The sequence below is a fragment of the Ceratocystis lukuohia genome (genome assembly GCF_044167205.1).
Source record: "Ceratocystis lukuohia strain C4212 chromosome Unknown Supercontig8_pilon, whole genome shotgun sequence".
Classification (NCBI taxonomy): domain Eukaryota; kingdom Fungi; phylum Ascomycota; class Sordariomycetes; order Microascales; family Ceratocystidaceae; genus Ceratocystis; species Ceratocystis lukuohia.
This window is the reverse complement of record NW_027263527.1, coordinates 1,970,993-1,986,598: the sequence shown is the minus strand read 5'-3', so window position 1 is coordinate 1,986,598 and position 15,606 is coordinate 1,970,993.

Here is a 15,606-nt window from a genome sequence, read left to right as displayed (position 1 = left end):
TGAGTTAAGGGAGTATTCACTGATTTACTAAGACAGGCCCTAGTCATTAGGGAATATATATACTTTTTCTTATACTACTGAGTAGGCTTACCAGTATCTCTCATTATATCTTAGTATAGTATCCTATAGGTTATAGAGTTCTAGGTCAGTGAATAGAGATAGAAGACCTGAGTAGGGAGTGACTTCTAAGCCTTCTAGATCTTTGTTAGGGTTTTTAGCCTATATTACTATAGTAATGACAAAGTTCTTACTATAGGGATATAGCATCTAGTGAACTCTGGATTATAGTCTATTATTAGACAGGTTATATAGGAGGTCTTAGTTATGTTAGGATAGGGCATCAGAGGTGACTTGTGTTATACCAGGTCTATATATCAGTGTGAAGTCAAATTCAGATAATTCATAAGACTAGTAGTGTTAATGTTCTAAGAGGGTCTAGTGGGTTTAGAAGTAGATAAGGTTATAGTAGTCAGTGTATACTTGGAATGTAATACTAGCTAAGAAAGGGCACTAATGTTTTAAGTAGGAAAAGATTACTAATATTTCCTTATTATAGATAGGATAGTTGACCTTGGCTAGGGTGAGTTTTCATGAGAAGTATACAATAGGCTACTAAAGGGAATCCAGGCCTTATTATCTCAATGAGGCTCCTATTACCTATCTAGAGGAATCTACTTCAATGATAGTAGGGTGATTAGGATCATAGGTAGCTAGGATAGGTATAGAGATAAGGGCCTAGTAGAGCTTATCAAAAGCTTCTTACTAGTCTAGGCCCTAAATAAATAGTTAGTCTTTCTTAGTCAGTGTAGTTAGTAGTATTACTAGAGTCAAGTAGTTCTTAATGAAATAGCAGTAGAAGTTTATAAAGCCTAAGAAGCTATAGAGGCTATATATAGAGGTTAGGGCTTCCTATTCTCAAATTACATTAGTCTTTTTAGAGTTAGTATAGATTTAAATACCAGGTTCTATAATAAAGCCTAGATACTTAATTAAAGAGGATTTGAAATCACTCTTATCCTAATCTAGTTAGAGGCCTATATCATCTAGGGCCTTAATGATCTGATAGATAAGCTTATAGTAGTCTTCTCTAGAGCCTGAAGTATAGATCACTATATTATCTAGGTAGGCTAAGCAGGTAATACCTAGCCACTAGGAAAGGATATAGTCAATAAACTACTAGAAGGAAGCTAGTGCTCCACTTAAGCTGAATAGGGTTACTAGCTATTCAAAGGAGCTAAGGTAGGTATAGAAAACAGTCTATAGTTCATAGCCTTCTTTGACTTAAAGATAGTGGAAAGTGGAGATAATATTGACTTTAGAGATATGTTTAGCTAATATAATATTATAGAGGGTGTTATAGATGAGTAGTAGTAGGTATCTATCCTTCTCTATAGTGTTATTCAGGGTATAGTAGTCAATATAGAAATAAATACCTCCACTGGGTTTCTTGATAAAGATCACTAGGGCTCCTCCTTCAGCACTGCTAGCCTTAATGAAGCCAGAGTCAAGGAGCTTGTATAGGGTTTTCCATAGGACTAGTAGCTCCTCTCTACTCATAGAATACAAGGGATATATAGGGGTCAATTCATCTAGCTTTAGTTGGATCTCAGTGTCCAGGCCTAGTCATAACAGTAGTAGAGTAGTAGCCTTCTTTCTATCAAAAGCACTAATAACTAGGAGTAGCTAGCTGGGGCAAGATATTTAGGGGTCAGTATAGATCTTGGTTTATAAGGCTTTCTCAATATCATAGAGAGAGGCTAAAAAGATATAGATACCTTTAGTTTTAGTAACTTAGGCCTAGAGTACCTATATTATACACTAGGTAATAGCTATAGTATCTAGGTCAAGGGGAGTAGTCATAAGGTAGAGTCTAAAGGGTTATCATAAGAGGACTTCATTCTAGGCTAGGTATATAGAGGTATTATAGTCTATTAGCTAATATTAGCCTAGTATTAGGTCTTCTATCTAGTCAGGGATAATATATATATAGAGTTTTTCATTATAACCCCTAAGGCCTAAGTTAATCATAGTGATCTAGGTTATTATTAAGGGGTTTAGGTCACTGATAACTTATTCAACTAGATAGGGTACAATAGGTAAGGTAGTGGCTTTACACCTAAGAGCAGTGTGTAGGGAAATAGTAGCAAGATAGAGGCATCTGTTATTAATGAAAGCAGTAGTAAAGATATATTTATTTAGAGTTATATCTATATAAGTACCTATTACTCCTATTTCTTTCTTAGCAATTATCTCCCCTTTAGACACTGGATAGTGATAGTCATCTAGGCCTAGTAGTTTTCCAGGTATTTAGTAAGGACTAGGGCATTATTAGGTTACTAGGCTGCTATAGCCTAGGTCACTACTAGCTGCCCTTAGTTAAGGGGGTAGTTCTACTATATATGCCCTGGTTTATATTAGTGGAAATATAAGTTTATCTACTTTAGGTTCTCCCTCTCCCCTAGGGTTATAGGCTTAAGGGGGATATTAGATAGTTACTAGTCTTTTTTGTCTAGTGAGGGAGTAGCCTAGGTCAGAGGTACTAGAGCAGGTGTCTAGTAGCTAAATCTAGAGAGTATATTCACCTAGGTCTATTGCCCTCTCAGTACTCTCAGGTCAGAAGCCAGGCTAAAGACCTCAGAGACAAAGGTAGAGTAGGTTTTAGCTTTAATACCTATATAGATAGCCCTAATAAGCTTATTATTAAGGTATCATTTAAGGCTTAAGATATAGGTATAGTTACTAATAATCCTAGCCTCAAGGAGTAGGTTCTTGAACTTTAGTATAAATATAGAGAATAGTTCATTATTTCCCTAACTCAGGTAGTATAGCTTAGCCTTAGTATATTCCTCTATATAGGGATCTAGAAATATAGTATCTAGTAATTTGAGAAATTAGGCTATAGTATAGTTCTTCAACTTAGCTTATCTATATAGTAGTAATACCTTAGTTTACACTATAGTAGACATCTACATCTATAGGTAGGTGAACTAGTTACTATTATTCCTAATAGTATTACTATCTTATTCTAGCTTAGCCTCTACTATCTAAGACTATACCTAGTATTCTAACCCCTTTCCTAAGAAGAGGTAGATGTCTAGGAGATAGGGCTTAGGGTGTCTAGTAGGTTATACCTCTAGGAATACTAGAGCTAGAAAGCCTATAGGGGCTGAGGGGGCTAGAAGGCTTGTAGAGGCTAGGGGGGTGGCTAGGGCACTAGGTGCCACTAGGGGGGCTGGAGGTATTGGAGTAGTGAAGGCTTGAGTGATCTACAGTAGGCTAGCCATCATTTATTACTAGAGGGTTTTGATTTCCTCCTGGAACTACTAGAGTATATACTGCTGAGTATACTCTGATTGCTTGAGTTTCTAGTGTATTTGTTCCTAGGAAGTTTAGGACTACTTCAGCCTGTAGTACAATTCAAGTAGTGCCTCCTTCATTTCTATAGGTGTTAGAAGCATAGTAGGCTCAGGAGTATACATAGGTTAGGCTAGGTTTGAGGGGTCTATAGTAGTGGAGTTTAGAATAGGGATAGAAGATAGAGGACAGAGGATAGAAGACAGAGGATAGAGGATAGAGGACAGAGGACAGAGGATAGAGGACAGAGGACAGAGGACAGAGGACAGAGGACAGAGGACAGAGGACAGAGGACAGAGGGCAGAGGGCAGAGGACAGAGGAAAAAAAAGTATAATCAAGTTCTAATATAAGGCTTCATGAGATATAAGAAGATTCAATTGTATAATAGCTCTATATTTAAGAAGAACTTGATAAGTTCTAAGAGAAACTAAAGGGAGCTATACTAATGACAGTAGTTAAGTGGTTTATATGTATATCAGGAGAGATGCACTTTAGTAGGGGGACTAGAGGGAGACACTAGGAAGACACTAGGAGGACACTAGGTAGATGCTAGGTGTTATAGGCTGGGTGCCTATGAGAAGGTTGAGCAAGGGTATAGGAAAGGATCACATGAAGGGGAGACATGTCCTTGGCAAATCCTCACAATACTTAAAGAGGGGGAACACTCTAGTTTTTACTTCTTTCTCTTCTTTCTCTTTTCTCATTAGTTTATTTAACAATAAAATGCTTTAAGGTATACTTCTTGAGACATCAATAGCTAGCACTAGTAATAATTATTAAATAAACTCACTTTCTTATTATATAGTATTTTAATATCCACTTTTATCTCTTTGATCATTTACCTCTTTCATGCCCCCCCTATACCATAGAAAATAATAATATAGAACTATGCTATGATAGCTCCTAAGACTTGACCTTTTATTCAAGCCAGTCCTAATTTCAAGGACTACCTACTATAATGATAGCTACACCTATAGTAATAGGTGCCTTGACCTCACAAGCCCCACCTACTAAAACCCTAGAAAACCTACTAGCTCCCTAGCCTCCCTAGATCATCTATATACAACTACATCCCCAGTAAGTACTCCTACTATTATATATATTTGAAGGAGACTGTAAAAAGTACCTAGACTAGTGCCTAGATATAGTAAATAAGATCCTTATAGATAGGGAAGCTATAGGTATACCTTTAGTATAACTTATTTATATTATCTCTTGCCTATAAGGAACTACTAAGGCCAGCTGCTATGAGTTTACTATAAGGCTCTAGAGTGAACCTAACCTATAGGTAGTAAAATTATTCAAATACCTAGACAAGGTCTATAAGGACCTAGCTATATAGGACTATCACCTAACTATATTGTGAACCCCCTAAGGCAATACCCTATTCCAAGAGTTCTTCCCTGTGTTTAAGGGTCACCTCTCATAGGCTAGAGGTCTAGTCTAGCATAAGGATATAAAGATTACCTAGCTAATAAATATCATGAACCTAGACCTATATACCCTTATGTCACTAATAGGAATAGAGGGCCTGACCTTTGACTAATACTATGATTTAGTAATGTATTATTCAATGAACCCTAGAGGCCTGAAAATAGTCACTAGGAGCAGTCAGCCTCTACCCCCTACTATAGCTAATAGAGAACTAATGGACTAGATATACTCTTATCTAGTATATTCTATATAATCTACCTATGACTCATTTAGAAAGAAGTTTCCTACTAATCAGGAACTTAAAGGAAAATAGGTAAAATAAGTATTAGCAGAAGAAATTATAGCCTGAAGAGCTACTAAAGTATATTTACACTATACCTGCCCTAGGTGTAGTACCTCTAGATGCCCCTTGTCAGTAGTGATCAACCTATCTAGATGTACTAGGGCAAAGGTAAACTCCACCTAAGTCCAGTCATAGTAGAAAGCTCTAGAGGTAGAAGACATTGTAGAGGATAGAGAGGAATCAAGTATAAAGGTGGAAAACTAATATATATAGCTGAAAAGTACCTATTATATAAGACATTAGAATAGGAATAGATATAGTTTGAAGATAAAATGACTAGCTAGACCTTCTGGACTAGTGTGATTATAAACTCCTGACATATAATCATAGTGTTAATAGATAATAGCTATAACTCCTTTGCTATAATCAATGAAAATACTATTTCCCTCCTAAAACTAAAGTATATTAAGATAAAACCCTATGCTCTTAAAGGTGTAAATAGAGAGTTAGTCTTAGATATAGTAGTATGCTTAGACTTAGACATCAGTAGTGCCTAGATATATAGAGCATTTATATATGTAGTACTAGGCTAAAGTGAAAAATTAATTCAAGGAATACTATAGATTGAATAGAACAATGCTGTAATCTCCCTAGATAGTAGTATCATAGAACTCCATCTCCCTAGTATAAGCTATAAGGTTCACCCCATCTCCTAGTATAATAAAGTAGAAAAACCTAAGGCAATCATAGGAGCTATCATAGTAGCCTAAATACTGAGAGATAGACATAGAGTGTATAAAGGGGAAGAACTAGTGGTTTTCACAGCTACTATTATAGACATTGAGAAAGCCCTATAAGTCAAGAGTAAGACAGACCTAAAAACAAAAGTTCTATAAATATACTAGAAATATTTAGGAGTCTTTGAGGATAAGTAAGATGAAGAAATCCCCTACTGCCTAAGAATCAACTTAGAGATCCACCTAGAGAAAGATGAGAATAGTAAAGAAAAGTAAGCTCCCTAGGGCCCCCTCTATAGCATATTATAGGATGAACTGCTAGTCCTGAGAAAGACCCTACTAGAACACCTGGACAAAGGATATATATAAGCTAGTCAATCAGCTACTATAGCACTAGTTATATTCACTAAGAAACTAGGAGAGGGTCTATAGTTTTATATAGACTATTATAGGTTGAATATAATCACTATTAAGGATAGATACCCTCTCCCCCTTATATATAAAACCCTCTACTAAGTAGCTAAAGTACAATAGCTAACTAAACTAGATATATATACTGCTTTCCACTATATCAGAGTGAAAGAAGGTGATGAGTAGAAAATAGCATTTAAAACACACTATAGCCTCTATGAGTAGAGGGTGATACTCTTTAGACTTTCAAATAGCTCTATAGTATTCTAACACTATATCAACTAGGTACTAAGGAACTATCTTAATAACTTCTATTCAGTATATATAGATGACATTTTGATTTATATAAATAGGATAAAGCAAGAGCACTAAGAGTATATACTAAAGGTACTAGCTGAACTAGAGAAAGCTAGGCTCTAACTAGATATAGATAAATATGAGTTCAAGGTTAAGAAAACAAAGTACCTAGGGTTCATTATAGAAGTAGGAAAGGGTATTAGTATAGACCCTAGAAAAATCAAAGCAATTACTACCTAGGAAGCCCTAAAGATAGTAAAAGGAGTCTAATCCTTCCTTAGATTCATAAACTTCTACTAGACTTTCATTGAAAACTTTATAGAGCTTACTACCCCCTTAGTAGAGTTGACAGGAAAGAATAAGCCCTTTATCTAGAGTGAACACTAAGAATAAGCCTTCTAGATACTGAAGGACCACTTCTGCTATAGAGGTTTACTAGTAGGATAGGACCTAGACCTCAAGGCAGATATAACTATTATAGAGAGTGATGCTTCTAGCTTTAGTATTAGAGGATATCTCTCATAGAATAGACTACTAGTCACCTTCTTCTCTAGAAAAATGAATGATACTAAATGAAACTACCCTATCTATAATAAAGAATTACTAGGAGTAATAGGCTATTTCAAAGAATAGTATCTAATGCTCTAAGGCCTTATAGGCTTTAACCTCATTATAGACCATATGAACTTGGAATATTTTACAAAGAAATAGTTACTAAATAAAAGATAAGTGAGATAGTCTGAATTCTTATAATCCCTTCCCCCCTTCAAGGTCATACACTACCTAGGATACCTTAATCAAGCAGCTGATGCACTTTCCAGGAGAGAATAGGATGAACTAGAAGATCTAAAAGAAGGGTGAGAACTCCAACTGTAGAAACCCCTTCAAGTCAACTATCTCTATACAATACCTACCTAAGCCCTAAACAACCTATTTGAAAAAGCAGACCTCCAGAACCTATAGGAAAAAGCTATGAAAGAAGATAGGGACATAGAAGCTATTTAGAATACCCTCTGAAATCAAGACTCCACTAAAATGCCTAAAGACATATATAGACAACTAGGAGACTTTACTGAGAAAGATAGCTATCTATTCTATAGAAATAGGTTATAGATACTAAACTCTAAACCCCTGAGAACCAGACTTTTATAGGAAGCCTACAATAGCTAAGTGATAGGCTACCTAGGATAAGATAGTACAATTAAGATCCTATACCAGTAATTTTATTAGCTAAGCTTAAATTCAGATGCTAGGTAGTTTATATATAACTATAACATCTATAGCAAAGGAAAAGTCTAGAGATAGAAGAAGTAAGGCATCCTCTAACCCCTCCCTATCCCTGACTAACAATGGAAATAGGTCTCAATAGACTTCATAGGTCCCCTCCTAAAGTATAATAACATAGGTAATAAACACATTATAGTCATCACTGATAGGCTCATAGGAAGTATTACTCTATAAGCCCTACTAAACATCTAGATAGATATAGTTATCACTCACTTCAGTGAATATCACTATAGCTACTATAGCCTCCCTAATTCTATTATCTCAGATAGAGGACCCTAATTCACAAGTGGTTTTTAGAGATACCTATATAAACTACTAGGGATTAAGTAGAAACTGACAATAGCCTACTATCTATAGTCAAACAGGGGTATAGAGAGGGTAAACCAGGAAATCCAGGCTTATTTACAAGTATTTATCAACTTTACACAGTTAGACTAGGATAAGCTACTCCTATTAGCTATACTAGCTATCAATAACTGGCTATTAGCACTATAAGTAAATATCAGCCCCTTCTTTACAAGCTATAGGTACTATATAGACCTAGTCCAAGTAGCTATTCCAGAAGGAGAGCATAGTATAGAAGGCTTAAATTATAGATAGGTAGAAGTATTAGTTAAGTGTATAGCAGACATAAATGACCTGATAGCTAGTGCCCTAGTAGTAGCTCAATAATACCTGGAAGACTAACCTCAACACCCTATAGAGCTATACTAAATTAGGGATTAAGTCTAGCTTACTATGAGGAACCTCTAGACAATAAGAACATCCTATAAGCTAGACTAGTTATACTATAAGTTCATAGTCATAGGAATACTAACTCCCCTGACAGTGAAACTAGATATCCCTAAGGAAATATATAATGTATTCTATATAGACTGTATAGAAAAAGCTATAAAAGACCTATTTCCTAGTCAGTAACAAGTACTAGAGGAACCCCTAGGCATAGTGAATAAAGATAGAGAGGAAGAATAGACAGTGGAGGACATAGTGTGAGCCTAAGGAAAAGGAAGTACTAGAAAAGCCTTGGTAAAGTAGTTAGGTTAGGATGACCTAACATAGGTACCCCTAGACAACATTAAAGACACTAAAGCTTTAGACTACTAGGAAGCTAAATAGGGCCTAATCTCAGAAAACAATGGACTGCCTATGACTAGAGGATGTTGTCCTAAGAAAGGAGGGGGGTGATGTTATAGGCTAGGCACCTATGAGAAGGTTGAGCAAGGGTATAGGAAAGGATCATGTGAAGGGGAGACATGTCCTTAGTAAATCCTCACAATACTTAAAGAGGGGGAACACTCTAGTTTTTACTTCTTTCTCTTCTTTCTCTTTTCTCATTAGTTTATTTAATAATAAAACACTTTAAGGTATACTTCTTGAGACATCAATAGCTAGCACCAGCAACACTAGGGAGATGCTAGGAGGACACTAGGTAGACACTAGGGAGAAAAGGGAGCTTTTAGTGCATTGTATAGTTTCCTGGGTGAGGGCAAGGCCTGAACCATACATAATCCATAGATCATTACATCTCTCAGACAGTCCCCCTGGAATAGTCCTGGAGGTCTAGACCTTTAGTAAGAAGCAGCACCTCTTCCCACTAGTATAAAGTAGTGTAGAACCCTCCTGTCACAGTACACTAGTGTCTTCTACATGACCATTACAGTACACTAGTGTTCCTATATGATGTAATAGCATGCTAGTGTCCTTTGCATAACCACCATCCATCATAGCATGATACTGTCATCCACATGACCACTATTTCTGCATGACCACTGTTCCCACACTACTTTAGTGTTCCCTGTATGACTGCTGTCCTGCTCAATGCTAGAGCCTCACTCACCACTACCAGCCTCACACCCCACTGTAGATCTTGTCAACTACAACCTATGTAGATATATAGACTAGATAGAACCTCCCTCTATTACCTGAATATTGCTCCCTAAGCAATGTCCTCATCTCCTACCCTGAATATACTGAACTTCCTATCCCTGTCTTCTGTCCTGGTATCTATTACTATCCTGAATATCCTGTCCTGCCTGTCCTTATCCCTATCTACCTGTCCTACCTATCCTGTCTTTGAGCTATTAGGTTAGTCTTATAGAACCTTCCTACCTACCTATGACATTACATTACTTCTACCTATAGACACTAATGAGATATCTACCTACCTAGAACCCCTGATTATGCCTAATAGCTTTAAGAGCTTTAGTGAAGGGGTTACCAACTATACTAGTGCTTGGTTTAAATATATCTACTCCTTATTTTCATATACTAATGAAAAAGAAGCTGAAATTACTACCTTGAACCACACACTGACTACTAAGTCTACTAACTACACTACTATATGAGACAGTCTCACTGCTAACCTTCAGGCAACTCAGGGCTAGCTTGAGTATGTGTAAAACAAGTTGAAAGAGGCCTAGGGTGAGCTCTACTAGGCTTGCCTCAATGAGCAAAGGGCTCTTAATAAACTCCAGTTAGCTATACTACCCTCTACTGCTCCTACTGCTCCTACTACCTTTACTATTGTAGAAGGAGAAGCTTCTACCTCTATTCCTACTTCTACCCCTATAGCTTCCCCTGCCTCTACTCCTACTCCTGCCCTAGCCCTTTCTATAGCTAAACTATTCATAATGACTTATACTGCTAAGCCCTCTAAATATATACCTGACCCTAATAAGTTCAAAGGTGACTGATTAGACCTTTATCACTTTAATACCTAGATCCACTAGAAGATATAAAGAAACCATGACTATTTCCCTAATGCCTAGGACTATATAGCCTATATCAATAACTACTTGAAAGGACTAGTATATACCCTTATTTTACTATATATCAAGGATAGGGAATGCCTACTTTCAGACTATAATACTGTCCTAAAGGTCCTTAACTATGTATATAGGGACCTAGATAAGGTCAACTGTATATGTAGTGAACTATTCTGCCTCTGATAAAGCAATAAGGATTTTACTACCTTCTTCTCTGAGTTCTAGCACCTAGCTCTTAAGGGAGAAGTAAGTGAATCAACTCTACTGACCCTCCTTGAGCAAAACATCTCAAAGGAACTCTATATGATACTACTGTATTATGACCCCCTAAGTTATGAATACCCTGAATTCACAAACTTCCTCTAGAACCTTGAGAACCACATGACCCACTTTAGCTCTATGATATTACCTACTACCTAGACCTATGCTCCCCCTGTCTAGAATTATACTCCCCCTACCTAGAACTATAGTACTACCTCTGAACCCTATGCCCCTGTCCCCTAGGCCCTAGCACTAGGGAACATAGACCTAAAAAGAACAACTGCCCCTCTACTAGACCTAGATGCCATAGACCTATCCTATCAACACCACACCTCCTACTAAGAAAGGGGTGAATACTACTATTATAGAATAAAGGGCCACCTAGTAGGCTAGTGCCTATAACCTAATAACTAATAGCTCTACTCAGCTATACTATCCCCTTCCTCTACTACTATAATACCCTAGGTCTCCTGCTCCTACTACTACTATAACTCCTTCTCATCCTTCTACTCAGACTACCCTAGTGATAGACTAAAAAAAGGAGCTCACCTGGAATAAGCTACCCCTAGGTAGAACCTCCTAGTACAACCCTGAACTAGATTATTCATATCTTAGCTACTGCTATATATAGTCTTCTAATTGAGGAAGAATACAATTAGTAGTCAGATCTTATAATCCTCCCTATAGAACTATCTCTTTAAGACTATTCCTTCCTAACATATGCCCTGACTGACTATAGTGTAGAAGGAAAAGCCTTCATTAATACTACCTAGGTATCCCTATACTGAATTCTGACCTACCCCCTCTATTCTCTATTTAGAATTAAAGTATTTAATAAAAGAGAAATAGAAGCTGGAAAATATACTCATTATATCTATACCTACCTCTTTATAAATGATCACTATCAGAAGAATATTTTGTTCTTCATTATATAGCTTACTCATTACCCTATTGTCTTAGGTATGCATTAGCTAAAGCAATATGATCTAACTGTCTGCTTCACTGATCACTTAATCACTTTTGATAGTGAATACTGCTAAAACCACTATAATATTCCTGGAAAGCCTGAGAAGCTTTAGGCCTTATATAATGTCCCCTATAAAGATCAACCTAGTAACTTACCCCCACAACCCCTGGCCCTTCACAACTTGAACATTGTCCTGATCTTAAAGGAAGGTGCTATTACCTATTCCTACTAGTCTACCTATTAACTATTTATAATGACACTGGAAGAAATCAATTGAATCCTGAACTATCCTGACTCCCTGGACTCTACAAGTCCCTGGAAACCTAAACCCTTTTCCCTACCTACTGAATTATCAGATTTCACTAATGTTTTCTCCCCTCATAAGGCAGAAAAACTACTACTATACTGACCTATGGATCACTATATCCCCCTGGTAGAAGGTGTGAAACTGCCTTTCAGGCCCTTGTACTCTATGTCCTGAGATGAACTGAAAGCCCTCTGTGAATAGCTCAATGAAAATCTCTAGAAAGGTTTTATCCACCCCAGCTCCTCATATATTACCTCTCCTATTCTATTTGTGAAGAAGGCTGATAGAGGACTGTATTTCTATATCAATTATCATACCTTGAATACTATGACTATCAAAGACTAATACCTACTGCCTTTAGTCAAGGAAACTCTGAATAATCTATATAGAATACACTACTTTTCTAAGATTGATATTATCTCTACTTTCAATAACCTCTAAATGACTATAGGAGAAGAATACCTGACTGCCTTCTATATATGTTTTAGCCTCTTTGAGAGCCTAGTCATACTATTTAGACTGACAGGAGCCCTGTCCTCCTTCCAATGATATATTAACTCTTCCCTAAGAGAATATCTTGACCTATTCTATATAGTATATTTAGATGATATCCTGATTTATAGTTATACCTATAAAGAATACACTGAACACATCTATATAGTCCTTGAATGCCTCTATACTGCTGGATTATATGCCTAGGCTCCTAAGTATAAGTTCTACTGCACTGAAACTAAGTTCCTAGGCTTGATTATTAGCTATAATAGCATTTGAATAGACCTAGCTAAGGTCATAATAGTATGTAATTAGCCTACCCTGAAATCCCTAATAGATACCTAAGCCTTCCTTAGCTTTAGTAACTTTTACTACTACTTCATTCATGACTTCTCTAGCTTAGTCACTCTATTGATATACTTAATGAAGAAAGATATCCCTTTTATATAGGATTCTACCTATGAATCAGTATTCTGAACCCTGAAAGACCACTTCTCCTCTACCCCTATCCTAGCCTATTTCAATTAGGATAAAGACATTATCCTTAAGACTAATATGTCTGATTATGTATTAGCTAGTGTTATATCCTAATATAATGACAATAGTAGCCTCTGCCCTATTGCCTTCTTCTCCAAGAAGCATTTAGTAGCTGAGTGCAACTATGAAATCTATAATAAAGAACTCCTGGCCATCATCTACTATTTTAAGGAATAGTGTCCTAAACTAGAAGGTGCCCCTTCACCTATGAAGGTTATTACTAACCACTGAAATCTAGAGTACTTCATGTCTATGAAGTAACTCAACTACTATTAGGCCTATTAGTCTGAATTCCTATCCTAATTCAACTTCTATATCATTTACTGCCTAGGTAAGCTAGGTGTAAAGCCTAATTCACTTATACACTAGTCAGATGACTTACCTAAGGAGGGTGATGACTATCTTCTACACTAGAGCTAAACTGTCCTAAAGAATCATAACCTACCTAATACTAGCTACTAGACTTACCTAAATCAGATCATCCTACTAATGAATCTATAAGAACTCTTCTATACTATATATGATTCTGACCCTATACCCTATACTACCTTAGCTATAATCCTAAACCCTGAAATGAGCCACCTGCTAACACTTACCCTAGCTAAGTGCTTAGAGTGTAAAGGCTACTTATATATATAAGACCACTTATATATTCCTAAAAGTAATGCCCTGAAAGTAGAGCTCCTCTACCTATACTATAACTCTCCTATCTCAGGATACCTAGGTCATTCCAAGACTTATGACCTCCTATCCTAGGAATACTATTAGCCTGGCATAGTAAGATATATTGCCTACTAGGCTCACCAGTACTATACCTACTACTATATAATACCCTTCTATAATAGCTAGAAAGGCCTGCTTTACCTACTACTAATTCCTAAGAGAGTATAGTGTGATATATCTATTGATTTTATCACCTACCTGCCTAAGAGCAATAGCTATAATACTATCCTTATGATTATAGACTAGCTAACTAAGATATATTATCTAGTTCCTTATCATAGTAACTATAACACTAAAGACACTACCTATCTATACCTGAAGAATGTCTAGAAGTTATATAGCCTTCTATTGACTATTGTCTCAGACTAAGGACCTTAATTCATTACTGAATTTTAGAGGTGCCTATCTTAGTCCTTGAGAATTGAACTAACCCTATCCTCTGCCCACTACCTAGAAACCAATGGTTAAACTGAAAGAATGAATTCAGTCTTAGAATAATATCTATATGTATACATAGTATATCTATAAGATAATTAGGAAGATTAGTTGCTACTAGCTGAGTTCTCTAGCAATGTGTATTACTCTAAAACCACTAATATTTCCCCTTTCTTTATAAATTACAGATTCCAACCCCAGATGGGATTTGAGCTAATCTCTGACCTGCCTGATTCTACCTAGTCCTGAGACACTACTGCCTTCACTACCTAAATAGAAGAGATAACAGAACTAACCTATTCTGAAATAGTAATAGCCTAAAACTTCTATAAAGAGCAGGTAAATCAGTACTACTAGCCACCTCACCAGTTCTAAGTTAATGATAAAGTCTAGCTTAATGCCTAGATAATTCAAACTGCCTAGCCTTAGAAGAAGCTAGACTAGAAGAACTTAGGACTATTCTATATCTATAAGATCATAAGCCTATATACTTACAAACTTGAGTTGCCTGCCTCTATGAGGATTCATCCTATTTTTCATATATCTAAGCTCTAATATACTAATACCTCTGATCCTATCCCTAGTCAAGTTCATCTACCTCTACCTCATATTGAAGTGGCCAGATAAACTAAGTATAAAGTTGAAGAAGTCTTAGACTCCTTCTAGGAATACTATAGCTATAGACACTGCCCCCACTTGAAATATATTATTCATTAGACCAGCTACAATGACCTAACAACTGAACCTACTGAATACCTGGAGAATGCAAAGCAGCTAGTGGAAAACTACCACTGCTATTACCCTGACAAGCCTAGCCCCTAGGTGAACCCTCCTAGTTACCCTCTCAGCATTAATGGAGCTCTACTATAGAGAGGGGGGTACTGTCATGGTACACTAGTGTCTTCTACATGACTATTACAGTACACTAGTGTTCCTACATAATGTAATAGCACACTAGTGTCCTTTATATAACCACTATCCATCATAGCATGATACTGTTGTCTACATGACCACTGTTTCTATATGACCACTGTTCCTACACTACTTTAGTGTTCCCTGCATGACTGCTGTCCTACTTGATACTAGAGCCTTGCTCACTGCTACCAGCCTCACACCCCACTGTAGATCTTGTCAACTACAACCTGTGTAGATATATAGACTAGATAGAACCTCCCTCTATTACCTGAATGTTACTCCCTAAGCAATATCCTTGTCTCCTACCCTGAATATACTGAACTTCCTGTCCCTGTCTTCTGTCCTGGTATCTGTTACCATCCTGAACATCCTGTCCTGCCTATCCTCATCCCTGTCTACC